The sequence below is a fragment of the Asterias rubens genome, chromosome 4 (assembly GCF_902459465.1).
Source record: "Asterias rubens chromosome 4, eAstRub1.3, whole genome shotgun sequence".
NCBI lineage: Eukaryota > Metazoa > Echinodermata > Asteroidea > Forcipulatida > Asteriidae > Asterias > Asterias rubens.
In genome coordinates, this window is record NC_047065.1 from 17,258,984 (window position 1) to 17,273,254 (window position 14,271).

At 38.7% G+C, this 14,271-nt stretch overlaps 1 pseudogene; it reads left to right on the top strand.

Annotated features, from left to right (window-relative positions):
* The window catches only part of LOC117289689, a 38,864-nt pseudogene that overhangs the window by 23,641 nt on the left and 952 nt on the right, over positions 1-14,271 (top strand).

Below are 14,271 nucleotides of genomic sequence, written 5' to 3' on the forward strand. Positions count from 1 at the left end.
CAGAACTTGTGATTTCAGTTTAACCATTGAGCAGTCAATTTGGCTGGCTGAAACAAAAATTTGAAACTTTATTGATGGGCTTACCCCCCCCCCCCCCCCCCACATCCCCCCCCCCCCCCCCCCCACACGTATCCCTACACCCCTACTAGTGCCACCACCACCGCTTCAGGAAGTTTATGCCTTTTGACTGGCCCTTCTGAAAAAAAAAGACAAAATAAGGAGACCGCAAACATACACGTAGGGCTTGAGAGCTAAGTTGGTAGAGCGCCAGCACGTATAGCCAATGGTTCGAGTCCCACTCGAGTAAACTTTTCTTTGTTCAACCCCAAATCATTTTAAATTTGACTTTCCACTTTCACCTGTTGTTTATAATATTTGATATCTAAATAAAAGTTACATCCCCTTCAGGTGATCCCCTGGCTGTGGCTTCCATTTTCCGTTTTAATTTTTGGTATAATAATAATATAATATAGAAGTCTTTATAGCGCTCGTATCTACCAACAAGGTACCCAATGCGCTTAGTATATACACTTATACAGAAAGAGATGTTATTGAAAGTTATAAATTCTGAGACCCAATTATGTAGCACCTTATGTATAAGGGTTTACAAAATGCTACGGCGCATTTAGCATGCAGCCACAGCCAGGAACACTGGAGCGAACCCCTTCTCTATTTGATAAGTGCACTGGGTTCTTCTACATGCGTTATACAACACATGGGACCAATGGTGGTTACAAGGCGGCTATAATGCTCGGTTGTTTGGCTTCTGACAGGCACCTCCAACAAAGAAATTGACAAAATAGGGAGACTGCCAGCCATCCAACGTACTCCGGCATGTTAATCTGGTCGTTCGAACGAGTCCCTCTCTAGTAATTTTTTTTACTCTGGTCTCAACCCCAAATCCAATCCTTTTGACTACTTACACTACTCTACTAGATCCTGCATTAATCTTTATGTTCCATTCACTCGCACCACTTACTCTATGAACACAATCCGCTTCTTTGGTCCTCGTGTGTCCTAATGTCGTAGATGAACGCATTAGATCTAAGCGGTCAGTGAGTCTTTTTAAGTCTGCTTTCAAACGTGACATTATCTCCTATTATGTATCCTAGCTTCCCATCCTATGTAATTGAACCACATCCATCTCTTTAATACCTGTCTTATTTATTTTCAGCTTAAACTGTTCTGCCATCTTGTCGCTTCTATTACGAAGTCGTTGTGTCATGTGTTATGTCCAACTGTCCTTTTGTCTGTTTGTCTGTCTGTCTGTCTGTCTGTCTGTCTGGTTGTCTCGTTTTTTTGTCTGACTGGCTGTCTGTCTGTCTGTCTGTCTGGTTGTCTCGTTTTCTTGTCTGTCTGGCTGTTCTTTACAAGCTTATGCTTACCAAAACGGCCCTGTACTCTATTTATTTATTCATGTTTACTCTTACTTAAAGAAATGTTTTGCTTTACTCCGTAATACATGTAGCTGTTGTTATTCTTTTATGAGAGTATGGAAATAAATGTATTCTTGAATTGAATTGAATTAATTAGGATGCCATCGAGCAGAATTCCTTTTACCCAACTGCCTCCCGGCCCATCACTAGAGGTAACATCCAAGCAGGTATGGAGAGCTCTCATCATACCCTTGAAGGAGAGATTCACATCGGGGGTCAGGAACACTTCTACTTGGAAACCTTCTCTACGTTGATCCTCCCTGGTGAAGATGGGGAGGTGGAAGTTATATCGGCCACACAGTCACCGACTACAATGCAGGTGGGTTTGCATAATAATATTTATCTTCAAGTACGCGCTATTCCTCCAATCAGATTCGCAGAATGGAGTGGTGATAAAAACCTATATTGCACGGCTAATATCACTACCATGCTTATTGTGTGTTCTATGTCACGCGTCAAGTTTGCTTGAAGATAAATACGTTATCACACGCCCGCTCTTGGAAATACGGAAAATATAGCGCCTCTGCGTCCCATATCCAACTCGGCCCCGCCTCGTTGGATATGGGACGCAGAAGCGCTATATTTTTCCGTATTCCACTCGCGCTTGTGGTTCGAGACCCTAGTAAATTTGTCTTTGTTTAAAGGCAGTGGACACTGTTGGTAATTACTCAAAATAATTATTAGCATAAAACCTCACTTGGAAACAAGTAATGAGGAGAGGCTGACAGTATAAAACATTGTGAGATGACTCCCTCTGAAGTGACGTAGTTTTGGAGAAAGAAGTAGTTTTCCACAAATTTGATTTTGAGACCTCAAGTTTAGAATTTGAGGTCTCGAATCAAGCATCTGAAAGCACACAACTTCGTATGTTTTATTATTTTATTCATATCTCGCAACTTCGATGACCAACTGAGCTCAAATTTTCACAGGTTTGTTATTTTATGCATATGTTGAGATACACCAAGTGAGAAGACTGGTCCTTGACAATTACCAATAGTCATGATAGTGTCCACTGTCTTTAACCCCAAATAATTGATTGATATTAAACAACATTGTCCCCTTTCAGACCATGGTGTCTAAGGCTTTAGGAGTACCAGGGAATAAGGTCAAGTGCCGTGTCAAGAGAATTGGAGGCGGTTTTGGCGGCAAAGACACAAGGTGCTCCGTTCATGCAGCTATGTGTGCTGTGGCAGCCGTCAAGTAAGTGGCAGGCAGCTTTGTGGAGGTGCTGGTCACCTGTTCCTCCTCGCCACTCACTGGCTTGGTATTTTTTATAGCTAATTTGATTCTTTATTTCTTTATGTATCGTCTTGTATATTTATATTTTTATGCCAGTGTAAAGTTTAATAAAACTAAAACTAAACTAAAACTAAGCAGCTTCATGTTCTACTTTCATATTATTCCTATACTCTGCTGATCAGAAACACCAGAGTTTGAGTTCGGTGCTCTTAACCGCTCGGCCACGACACTTCCAAAATAGTTTAGGGTTGAACAAAGAAAAGATTAATAATTATATATAGCGGAACTTCAACCTGCAATCTCCTGATTAACGTGCCTGCGCTCTACCAACTGAGCTATCTAGCCATCCTGTTGGTGGTGTCTCTATTCTGTCGATATCTTTATTCGGGATGCCAGTCGGAAGGTCATACAGCCGTTAGCTGCCATTTACATTTTAACATTTTGAAGGGAAGCTTTTATCCATCATTATCTTTAAAACCATGTTAGTTTAATGTAAAATGGACAATTGTGTTTTGTATCGTCCATAAAGTACCCAAACCCTTTAAGCACTGCTTGAATATAAACGTTTGGAAACTTTTATCCTTGCCCATCTTTAAGAATAAACCGTCCGGTTCGCTTGATGCTTGATCGAGATGAAGACATGAGCACTACTGGAATACGTCACCCATTCACGGCACGTTACAAAGTGGGATACAATGATGATGGTCAGCTTAATGCACTACAGATTGATCTCTACGCTAACTGTGGGAACTCCTTGGATGCATCAGGCTCAGTAAGTTAAATGTTTTTAAAGATGCTAATGTCAGATTTTTTGCCGATTTGACCCAAAAACTTTGATTTAAAATTCAATAGGTATTTTGATGGGGGTAGAGAAAGTTACAAGCTTTCATTTGAGCCACTGCTCGAAAAAGTCTGCCAACTATTAGTAGCAGTGAAATAAAGCGCTCAAAATTAGTTTTTGTCATGATCCCGACAATATATCACGTGACCACTGTTTTATAAGAAACGTTCTAAATTTTTGTCATGGTTCCTGACCATTAAAAGTAAAAGTTACAGCAGGTGATACTCTTTGTCAAACCATTCACTCAATAAAAATCTCAATAAAAATCTGACATCGCATCTTTAATTGTGAATATAAAAACAAACCAACTGTGAATTTTTTTCTTTAAAGGCACTGGACACTTTTGGTAATTGTCAAAGACCAGCACCCAATAGACCCTTCCCATGAAATATGTAAATTGCACACAGCGCGTGCGCACTAACATTTTGGTTGGCAAAATGAGGGAAAATCCAGCTTTTGTGTACATGGCTAATGGCTGCGTGACGCAGACGCGATTGCGCGTCTGCTTAGTGCACAACTCTATAGCATTTGCCAACCAATAAGGTTTGTACGCATGCGTAAATGTAATTAGCATATTTCATGGGAAGGGTCCATTTCATTGAGCTGCTAAGCACCAAAAACTTGCCTAGCATGAAATTTCTTCCTTGATAAAAACAGGATTACCAACCAAATTTCCATTTGTTGCATGTTGCTTGTTACTGGTATCCAGCTGTTGTTTGCTTTAACCTGAAAATCACATGGAAATTCGGTTGGTAATCCTGTTTTTATCACGGTAGACATTTCATGCTAAGCAAATTTGTGTGCTTAGCAGCTTTATGAAATTGGGCCCAGTATACTTGGTGTATCCTAACATTATGCATAAAATAACAAATCTGTAAAAATGTGGACTCAATTAATTAGTCATCGAAGTTGAAAGAGGACGTGGAGCAAGCAAGTGCACAAGCAACACTTCCCCTGCTAACCTATGGACGTGGAGCAAGCAAGTGCACAAGCAACACTTCCCCTGCTAACCTATGGACGTGGAGCAAGCAAGTGCACAAGCAACACTTCCCCTGCTAACCTATGGACGTGGAGCAAGCAAGTGCACAAGCAACACTTCCCCTGCTAACCTATGAAACACACTTGGTGTAAGCGTGGAGTTCCCTGTTTTTGTAATAAGCACCGATTCTTCGCTTATGCTAAGCAGAGCCCTGGTTTGAATTTGGTCAATAGCTATTTATGTGTGTTTGTTTTCATTGCTCTAGGTTATGACAAGAGCCCTTTTCCATTGTGAGAACGCTTACAACATACCCAGCTTAAGCGTGACTGGTCATCTTTGTAAAACTAACCTGCCGTCCTATACAGCCTTCCGTGGGTTTGGCCTTCCAGCAAGTCTCCTGATTATCGAGTCTGTTATATCTGATGTTGCCAGTAAATGCGGACTGAGCCAGACGAAAGTAAGTGGTTGAAACAGGTTGAACCCAGCACATGTATACAAAATTATTTGTTTTATACATTGTTAATATTTGTCTCTCCTTAATCAATTATTTCTTAAATAATGTGTAATCGTGTGATTTTTTCTTATTTTTTTAATCTCTGTGTATTTTCCTGTAATTCGACCTCTGGTCGCCATGGGAATTTGTTTTTAAAATGATAAACCAATAATGAATGAATGAATGAATGAATACACCAAGCTGCGTTCACCATATGACTTGGTCATCACTGGTGGAATAATAAAAATTTCTTTTCTTCTTATTAGATGAAGAGTTCTAGAAGGTGTGTACAATAGTAACAGCTCTATCAAATAAGGAGGCGCAAAATTATAAAACCATTCATAAGCCAACAACAGTATTTTGCATAAAATGCGAGAGTGAATAGGTAGCCATTAAAGTCTCTTAGAATAAGATTCATGTTTCCTAATACAATTCATTTCAATTCAATTCAAAAGGCAATTACATGAGTTGATCAGCTCCATATAATAACATTAAGAGTTATGGCTAGAAATATGCAATATACAATTATTTTAAAATATAAAGATTATTTGACAAAATTACAAAGCAGATATGGAAAAATGAGTGAAACCACAGCAATTATATACAAGTGAATACATTTACCCCAAAAAACATTAATTGAATGTACATTATTAAGAACCAAAAAACAATCTAAACATACAGTGTAAAGAGGTTAAAGGAACACATTGACATGGATCGGACTAGTTGGTCTATGAAAAGCGTTTGAAACAGTTTGTTATGAAATGCATATGGTAAGAAAGTAAGTTTTAAAAGTAGAATATAATGATCCACACAAGTATCACTCAACATTGCACGGTTTTCATTTTACGTCGCGAACTAACACGGTCAGCCATTTATGGAATGGCCGACCGAGTTTGTCGACGAGGTAAAACGAAAACCACGCAATTTCGAGGCATATTTGTGTAGATCATTGTATTCTACTTTTACAACATCTTTGTAACCATACCGATTTTATAACAAACGGTTTCAAACACTTTTCAACATTTTTTTTTTTTTTTCATTGATGATTCTCTGTCCCTATCCAGGTTCGAGAAATCAATTTTTTTCGAGAAGGTGACGAGACTTGCTTCGGACAAGAGCTGAAGAACTGGAATCTGGAGCGATGTTGGAACAAATGTCTGGCTCAGAGTGATTTTGAAGAGTGCAGAAAAGATGTGACAAAATTTAACGGGTAAAAATGGGTAAAAATTGGTCAGAAACAAAAATCGTGAAGATCACAGATTTACATAAAACTTACACGGTCTAATGCTGATGATAGTTGAAAACATCTCTTGAAATATTTCTGTCTAAAATGTCATATTTGATGAGAAATAAATAATCTAACTTCGCGTTTGGAGTTTATCGCTCATTGAGCGTTTTATTTATTTTTATTTTGGCATGCAATGCAAAATTTGTAATCGGTTTTTCACTATTCTCTCATGACCCAGATGGCCAATCGATCTCAAACTTCTACAGGTTTGTCAGTCCATATATATGGTGGATTACATAAAGTGCTTACACTGCCAGCACCTGTTTTGGTAGCAAAAACCAATTCTGTAATGTTCCTTTAATGCTCATTTTCACAAAGCCCCAAGATTCATTGACAGTATTTTCATTGTGATTTGTGTTGTGGCATCACACTTATGCTTAGCAATTAAGATTTGTTTACATTTATGATAAGATGTGATAAAATTTGACGAGTAAAAATGGGGTTCCTCTTTCTCAATTTCACAAAACCCCAAGATTTATTGTCAGTATTGTCATAGTTATTTTGTTGTTGCATCACACTTTGCTTAGTTAGCTAAGATCTGTTTGCACTTAAAGACACTGGACACTATTGGTAATTTTCAAAGACCAGTCTTCTCACTTTGTGTTGCTCAACATTTTCACAAAGTAACCAACAAACCTGTGAAATTTGAGCTCATATTGGTCGTCAAAGTTGCGAGAGAATGATGGAAGGAAAAATGCCCTTGTCGCACAAGTTGTGTGCTTTTAGATGCTTGATTTTGAGACCTCAAAATCTAATTCTGTGGTCTCAAAATCAAATTCAAATATTTTAGTGACAATATTACTTCTATCTCAAAAACTGCGTTACTTCAGTGGGAGCTGTTTCTCACAATTTGTTATACTATCAACAGCTCTCCATCGATCAACAGCAGGGGAGTTTTTTTGCTACATGTAACAATTATTTTGAGAGTGTCCATGTACCTTTAAAGGAACATTTTAGAACTGGTTTTTGCTTTAAAAAACAGTTGCATTTGTTTTTCAAGGGGGGTGTACAAATTTTCAAAATCTTGACACTCAAAAGCCTCAAGCCCTGTATCTGTATTATAATTTGTTTTATCTCCAAATTTTAGAGAGAATCGCTGGAGGAAGAGGGGAATTGCTGTTACGCCAATGCAATATGGTGCTGCTTCTGAGTATAAGACATTAAATCAGGTAAGATGTTCAACATGAAAAAAATAACAGTAAATAATAGTGGCTTCTTGTAGCGTGCATATCAGCGAAACCTTCTGGGTTGTATCACGTTCCATCAAGTGTCAGGGCCGAGCAGTTAATGCCACCGAATTCAAACTCTGTTGTTTCTGATCAGCAGAGTGTGGGTTTCGAATCACACTTGTGTCCTTAGACACTTAACCATTGCATCGTCCTTCGGATGGGACATAAAGCCGTTGGTCCCATGTGTTGTGCAAAGAACTCAGTGCACTTATCAAAAAGAGAAGGGGTTCGCCCTGGTGTTCCTGGCTGTGGCTGTTGTATGCGCCGTAGCACCTTGTAAACCCTTGTTTGGTAGATACGTGAGCTGTATATAAAGACATATTTGTTTTGTTATTATTATTGCTATTATTATTTTTATTATTATACATAGGCTGGTGCTTTAGTTCACATCTACAACGATGGCTCGGTACTTCTCTCTCACGGTGGCGTTGAGATGGGTCAAGGGTTACACACCAAGATGATTCAAGTTGCCAGTAAGACGTTGGGAATACCCCAAGAAAAGATTCACATCAGTGAGACCAGCACCCAGACAGTTCCTAACACTGCGCCAACAGCAGGAAGCATCAGCTCGGATATTAATGGCATGGCCATCAAGGTGGGTCAGGGGGGATTTTTTTTCCTGCAACATTATTAACAACATTACAGAACTGGTAAGAACAAAAATTGTGAAGATCACAGATTTACATAAAACTTACACGGCCTAATGATGGTGATAGTTAAAAACATTCCCTGAAATTTTTCTGTCTGAAATGTCATATTTGATTAGAAATAAATAAAACTAATTTCTAACTAACTGGAGTTTTTTATTCATTTTTTATTTTGTTTGCATCGATGTCATGCAAAATGTGTAATCGGTTTTTCATGTTTTTTCTCGTGACCCAAATGGCTGATCGATCTCAAACTTCTACAGGTTTGTCAGTTTATGTATACATGGTGGATTACATAAAGTGCTTACTCTGCCAGTAATTTTTGTTTTTTATTGCTTTTGTTTTGTATTTGTCAGGCATTTCAAAATGAGCCTTGCTCCGTATCCATTACATTATATTTTTCTTAATTTAATTTTCATTTGATATTTTCTTTACCTGTTCTTGACTTAAAGCCATTGGACATGTTCGGTAAACAGTATTGTCCAAAGGCCCACACTTCGTGTATCACAACTTATACATAAAATAACAAACCTGTGAAAATTTAGGCTCAATCGGTCATCGGAGTCGGGAGAAAATAATGGGAAAACCCACCCTTGTTTCCGCACGTTTCGCCGTGTCATGACATGTGTTTACTATAAATCCATAACTCTCGCTATCGAGAATTGATATTGTTTTAATGTTTTCTCAAAAATTAAAGCATTTCATGGAATAATATTTCAAGAGAAGTATTTTACCATTACCTTCTGTACACCCTGTAAGTTATTTGTAAATCTGTGAATTTTGTATTTATTTTTTCTGTTCCGAAAGTGTATAATGGCTTTAAATAATTGTGCTTAATTTGTTTCTTGTTCTCCTTTTTTTCACCAATGTGGCCATTCTTGTCTTTTCCTTCGGACTCTGATTTGACAGGCAGCCTGTGAAACTCTGTTACAACGCTTGGATCAATTTGTTCAAGATGAGCCACGGGGATCATGGGAAAGCTGGGTAAGACAAGCTGTGTAGCGTCGTCACTGCATCACGATCAATAAGCCATTTGCTTTTAAGAACTTGAATATTGTCTGGTACAATATAACATGATTATGGGCAAGCTTTTGTGTGGTTCAAAAGAGACGGTGAACACCCATACACAATTCTGGAGGTTGTCATGCAAAAAGCTTGTTCGGAACCACTTGACAGAGCAACTGTCTGATAGTCTGAGGAATTCAAAATTTAGTGGTACACTGTGATCATTAGTAAGTCATTGTACCAAACATAATATTCAGACTTGCAAGTGACTGCTTAAGCAATGAAATGTCTTTGCCACGGGCAAAATACACACGCCATGATTGACACCTTAAATCAAAGACTTCTCTTTCATCCATCATTATTCAAACTTGTTTTCTTTCCCAATGATGCCCTGATTGCTTTACTCAAAATCAAACTGAAGGTGTGGTTATAGATCGGTAAATACTCAAAGAGTTAATGCCTCAAAGTAGATGATCATTGCCAAGCTGTCTGGACCCAAGGTCAGGGCCAACTTTCATGGAGCTGCTTTAAGTACAAAAATAAGCTAGTGAAAATAAAATAATGCTAACTAGGATAAGGTTACCAGCCAAAATACCATGTTATATATGTACAATTTGTGACTGGTGTCCTGCTCCTTTCTGCTTAGCAGTGATTTGTAAGCAGTTCTTTTCTGCTTGTGATTTAGCCGAGTAGCACATATGTTGCACAAGGCTGTATATTATTAATAGAACGGATTGGTAAGGATCAACAACAATGTTTTATTTCATTAATAAGCTTAAGCAGCTCTATGAAATTTGGCCATGGTGTTGCCCTTGGAAATGTTGATAGTTCAAACTAAATTCACTTCAAAAGTAATATCGTTTGGAAAACTTTCCATTTTGATGCTGTACAAATGATGTTTTTTCTTTTATAGTTACCTCGCTTGAGATACACCAAGTGAGAAGACTGTTCTTTGACAATTACGAATAGTGTCCAGTGTCTATAATAACTATTCCTAAATTACATCATTTATTTCACTTAATTGGTGTGTGCACCACACTTTTTACAGGTCATGTCTGCATATTTGAATCGAGTGAGTCTCTCTGCCACAGGATTTTACAAGTGAGTTTCTGTATTCTATTTTTCCCTCAGTAGTTAGCTTGTGTCGCTCTTTTAAAGGTCAATTTATCCCTCTAATGACCAAATGCGTTTTGACCAACTTAAAGTACAGGTTGTTGGTATCCTTAAGATACAGGGAGAGTGAATGGTGCTTACAAAACATCAAGGGTAAAACGAAGAAGAGGTTTGCCAGCTGGGAACCCAGAAGTGGCAAAAATGTTTCCCTAGGTAGTAAACTTGTGACACTCTTTTAAAAAATTGATTTATCACTCTAAAGTTACTAAATGCGTTTTGACCAACTTGAAATATGGGTTGGTGGTTTTCTCAGGATATGGGGAAAGTAAAATAGTACTTACCGAATGCAAAAAAGAATGAGAGTTATGCCAGCTGTGGAGCCAGAAGTGGCGAAAACTTTGGTTGTGCCGAAGATTCGAATTGTAGACACATTGGGCCGTATTCATAAAAAATAGCAATTGCTTTTTCCAGGTTTTTTCTTTCCAGGTTTTTTCTTTATACATCTTTATACACATCTAACAGCATTATCTTGCACTTAATGGCAGTGGACACTATTGGTAAGTACTCAAAATAATTAGTAGCATAAAACCTTTCTTGGTGACGAGTAATGGGGGGAGGTTGATGCTATAAAACATTATGAGAAACGGCTCCCTCTGAAGTGCCATAGTTTTCGAGAAAGAAGTAATTTTCCATGAATTTGATTTCGAGACCTCAGATTTAGAACTTGAGGTCTCGAAATCGACCATCTAAACGCACACAACTTCGTGTGACAAGGGTTTTATTTTTCTTTCATTATTATCTCGCAAGTTCGATGACCGATTGAGCTAAAATTTTCACAGGTTTGTTATTTTATGCATATGTTGAGATACACCAAGTGAGAAGACTGGTATTCGACAATTACCAATAGTGTCCACTGCCTTTAATGTAGGGCCTACATGTAATATGCAACATTCCAGGGTCCAATTTCTTGGAGCCACTTCAGCAGAAAATAATGCTAAAAAAATGTTCTGCTAAGCAAAAATAAGCAGGATACCAATCACAGATTGTACACGTGATATGCTATTTTTGACTGATTACCTTATTCTGGTAAGCATCATGTTGTTGTGCTTAGTTACTTTTTTGTGCATAAGTTAAGCCCTGACGATGAACTAATCTCCTCTTTGTTTTCTGGACTAGAATTCCTGACTTACACTTCAACTGGGAAACCAATAGAGGGACACTGTATCGGTACTTTGTTTTCGGCGTGGCAGTCACTGAGGTTGAGATTGACTGTTTGACCGGGTCTCATCAGGTCCTGAGAACGGATATCGTCATGGATGTAGGAGATAGTATCAATCCTGCAATTGATATTGGACAGGTATAAAAGAAGAAATTACCAAGTTGATCTGGAAACTCAAAAGTGGGTTGTAGAGAGAAATAATGGTGTATTGATTAGGTGACATCGGGTGTACGGCAAAATACTGACACTAGAGAAGCACTTCTACAATAATAGGTCTGCTTTGGTTAATAATTTATACTCACACATCCTGTGGCCAATGACCTACTCGGTTTTTTAGAGTTTTGTTTCTATGCATTGCACTTCATACCAGACATACTTACACTGTTAACACTCAAAGGCAGTGGACACCTTTAGTAACACCAACTTATGCATTAAGTAACAAATCTGCAAAAGTTGCAAGGGAATAATGATATAAGAAAAAACACCAATGTTGCACAAATGTGTGTGCTTTCAGATGCCTTCTATCGGCTTCAAGCCTGAAGTCTTTTTAATATTTGAGTGAGAAATTACCTAATTCTCAAATAATTATGTTACTTCAGAGGGAGCCGTTTCTCTCAATGTTTTATACTATCAACAGCTCTCTATTGCTCATTACCAATAAAGTTCTATATTCTAACAGTTTTTTTTTTCAGTAATTACCAATAGTGTCCAGTGCCTTTAAAGGAACACTTTGCCTTGGATCGATCGAGTTGGTCTTTGAAAAGTGTTCTGTAACTGTTTGTTATAAAATGGGTATGGTTAGAAAGATGTTGTAAAAGTAGAATACAATGATCTACACAAATATGCCTCGAAATTGCATGGTTTTCGTTTAACCTCGTCTACAAATGGTCGACCGTGTTAGTTAGCAACGTTAAATGAAACCGTGGAATTTTGAGTGATACTTGTGTGGATCGTTATATTCTACTTTTAAAACATCTTTCTAACCACATACATGTACACTTCAATCCAAATGGTTTCAAACGCTTTTCATAGACCAACTCGTCCAATCCAAGGCAACGTGTTCCTTTAATTCGTACTGCTTGTTTCTGTAGATTGAAGGTGGCTTTATTCAGGAGTACGGCTACTATGTCCTGGAGGATTATCGAATCGCTCCCTCTGGCTATCTTCTGACCAAAGGCCCAGGCCTCTATAAGATTCCAGCCATTGGTGACATCCATTAGTGTCCAGTGCCTTTAATTGATACCTCTTATTTCTTTAGATTGAAGGTGGCTTTATTCAGGGGTACGGCTACTATGTCCTGGAGGATTACCGAATCACTCCCTCTGGCCACCTCCTGACCAAAGGCCCAGGCCTCTATAAGATTCCAGCCATTGGTGACATCCCTAAAGAGTTTAATGTCAGCCTGTTGACGAGGACGCCCAACCCATTTGCAGTGTGCTCCTCTAAGGTCAGTGGACTGTTGTTGATGTATAGTTGTTGCAGACGCTGGTACATAGTTTTTACCTTTAGCTACTTTTTGTAGGACAAAACACAATGTCCACAGATTTACATTAAACTTACTGGGTATAAATGAAGATTATGAATAGTAGAAAGCTTTCCTTAAAATATAACTTGCTGAGGTGCTGCAATAATTGAAAGAATCTGGGCCCAATTTCATGGTTCTGCTTACCGTAAGCACAGAATCGGCGCTTAAGGAAGCAGGGAATTCTGTGCTTACGGCAAGCGTATTTCACGGGTTAGCAGCGAATTTTGGCTTCTGCGCGTGCGTACTTCACGTTACTAGGCATTCTAGGCTTACAAGGCTAGCGCAAAAATTCGGCGCTTGCACGTAAGCGGGGAATCGTGATCGTAAGCGCAGAATTCGGTGGTAAGCAGAGCCATGAAATTGGGCCCTGATGTTGCTTTATGACATGTCATGAAATGAAATTTAAAGTATGACCCAACACAGAAAGCCCAACATTCCTGAAGGATCAAACGTTGAAGGCTTGTTTCGTTCTGTTTCCTTCATCACTATGCCTCTAAATAGCCTTAGGATGCACCACATATCATTTATAATACAAAATTTTCTAGGGCCCTTAAACAGCCGGAACCCCATGCTGTACAGGCTCCACACCCACATGCTCCATCTTCGACAGATTTGACCCTCCCTAAAATTTCGCTCTGGACCCAATTGTTCTGAAGTGCCCCCCTAAAAATGTCCAGGCCTGTATGCCTCGTTTGTTTTTTGAAAGGGCAAGGACACCAAGGCATTTTCTCCTTGTAGAGGCCATCCTTTGAAGAAATTGTACATGATTTTGTACTGGGGCATTTCAAGTGCACCAAGGCAATGACCAGGGGCATTGAGGCCATCGCCTCCGTTGCTTCCTTTAAGTATCGGGCCTTTATATCTTAGTTCAGCGCTAGTCAAATGGCTGAGAACTAGTTCTTTTGACACTTATAGGCCGTTGGTGAGCCACCTTTAATGCTGGCAGCTTCAGTCTTCTTTGCTATCAAAGACGCCATCCAGTCTGCTAGAGAAGACGCTGGCATCACAGGAGTTTTCCATCTTGATAGCCCTACCACTGCTGAGAGAATCCGTATGGCTTGCCAGGACCAGTTCACTCAACAGGTATGAAAGGGTTTGGGTACTTTTTGTACGACACTAAACACAAGTTCCACAGATTTACTTTAAGCTTGTAAAGTTTAAATATAATAATGGTAGAAATAGCTTCCCATAAAATATCACCTGCGGAGGTGCTGTATTTTTTTTTTTAAATGAGTAAAACAATTTCACAAAAAATTA